Source organism: Antrostomus carolinensis, unplaced genomic scaffold (assembly GCF_000700745.2).
Source record: "Antrostomus carolinensis isolate BGI_N321 unplaced genomic scaffold, ASM70074v2 scaffold10887, whole genome shotgun sequence".
Classification (NCBI taxonomy): Eukaryota; Metazoa; Chordata; class Aves; order Caprimulgiformes; family Caprimulgidae; genus Antrostomus; species Antrostomus carolinensis.
Window position 1 is genome coordinate 90,600 of NW_010326652.1, and position 2,340 is coordinate 92,939.

Consider the following 2,340-nt stretch of genomic DNA (forward strand, 5'->3'; position numbering starts at 1 on the left):
TCATTCCTGCAATGGATTAAATGCTCCATTTCCCAGAAAAATAATAAAAAAGAAATCTAATTGAACTGTCAAAATGCTTTCTAATCTGAAGTGGTGCAGGATTTAGTTGTTAAGTTCTGAAGAAAAATAGACAGAAACTCAAATGCTTCTGAAAGGAGGAGCCAGGAATCACTCACTGCTCATCTCGTAACAAGACTTTTTGGCACTGAAATGCTCTAAGGCGCTTTATTTTACTTTCGTTACTTTGTCGCCACAGTATAACACAGAAAATACCTTAGGTGGGTATAGGTTGTCATTTTGAGGCATGTGAAGAAAAGAAGAATCCAGTGAGTGGTCCCTTAGTTCAAGCAGCGTGTGAGATACGCCACTTTGGGTAGAATCGTTAAAAACTCATTAAGGTGGAAAGTGCTCCAGGTACAGGGTGAGTATTGCTACCTCATCTCCATTTATCAGGTTAGATCAGGTTTTCCTGTGACTGCTTTTTTAAGACAAGTTACACATCCATTTCCCAAGCAGAAATAGTTTTTATGCCCTGTGCTGGACTTCTGCATCCTGTCTCACAGGCTCTGGAGTTAACCTGTGTGGTAGCCATTCATCCAGCTTGCCTTTACTCTCAGCCATGGCTTACAAAGTGTTTGAGAATCCAAATAAAAAGTCAAAACTTTTTGTAGCTACATTTTGAAAACTGACCTCTGGTTTTTAATCCCTGGAGCCTATACAAAGAAGAAACTTTTATTGCTTTAGCTGCTTAACCAGACACTTGTGAAGAGGAAGGAGATGCTGCTCAGGACAAGAAGAAGGCCACAACATGGGCAACACTGGTGGAGGACACCCAACCAAGTCAGCAGGTATCAGAAGTACCTTCCACATGTGAGCTTTTACAGAGAGCTGAAATTGCTGGCAGGGAGCCCTGTAGTCATCAGAGAAGGTACTTTATCCCTCTTTTCCTGCAGCAGCACCAGCTGTAACTCATCTCTAGACCCAAAATATTTCCATGCCTATCACCAGCTAGTAACTGAAGTGAGATCAGTGAACCTTCTTGCAAAGTTTGTGCTCTATATGCCAGAGCTAGACATCTGACAGAGTACGAGTCTAATGAGAAGCTCTCAGCTAAAAGAATCAAGTTTGCTTTAGCAATGCACTAGCATGCATGACTATCCATGGTTTCCTAATTATTGTAATATACTCAATCTCCCTTATTAATGAGCATTTTTCTGCATGAGGACTTTCTATTCATTGAATTAATTGTCACTTTTAGCATTATAGAATGTTCAGATTTACAGTCCTAACTGTGGAAAGAACAAAGGAGATAAAGAGAAAATTGTTAAAAATATTGTACAAGTCACTTCCAATTTTTTTCAAGAGCATTTTAGGAGACTAACACGGAGAGAAAAAAAGAGGGAAAAAAATTATTTGCATCCTTGAAATCCTAGATAAGAAATTACTGTCTTATCAGGAATTAATTTTTATTGTAGAAGTACAGATCAACTTTTTCCTTGAGAGAGGTTGAAACCTGTTGCAATTCCACTGGCGTTGTGTCAGACAACTAATAATCTCATAGAAATCAAAATTGCCTCTGAACATATCCAATTTTACTCAAAACATTGTCAAATGATGAAAGTGCTTATGTACTTACAGTTGAGAGTGATCTCTGGTTCTGAGCCCCAGAAGGAATGGCAGGAGACTCCTTGTCAGACTTTTTAATAACTTGAATCTAATTTGTACAATGTGCCACAACAGTGAAGTGAGAGTTGTCATATAGCAGGAAATTAAGCAATGACAACAGGCACAGAAATCTGAAGGAAAGATGAATTTCAGTACTTTTCTCATCTTTTTCCTACATTCACATACTGCAAGGCTGATGTTTGTTTTTGGAGATTGAATTAATTCACTGCCCATGTCATTCAACAGCCTTCACTACCGAATGATTCATCTGGTGCATTCTTAACAGCAGCCTTCCAGAAACACTGCATCCCCCGTTCAAGTTAAAAACAAACAAACCAACCAATTAATTACAACCTGTCCCTCATGATTTAAAAAAACCCAACAAAACAGACAACATACCACACAACGAAAAACCCTGTCACTTGTGTACAATATTTGTCACAGCTGGAAAACTGAGAAGAAATAGCTTATGGCAAGACTATGGCTATAAAAAAAATTACATAAATATGTGTTAAACTACTAGAAGCTTTGACCAAAGATGCATGTAAGATTACAAGACCTCTTTAGGAAAAGAGTACCATCCCTTCTTGGACGGATACAATTGACTAAGACCTGTAAGTCTGAACTCTAATTCCTACAACTTTTTAATTTAATTTAATTATATTATATTATATT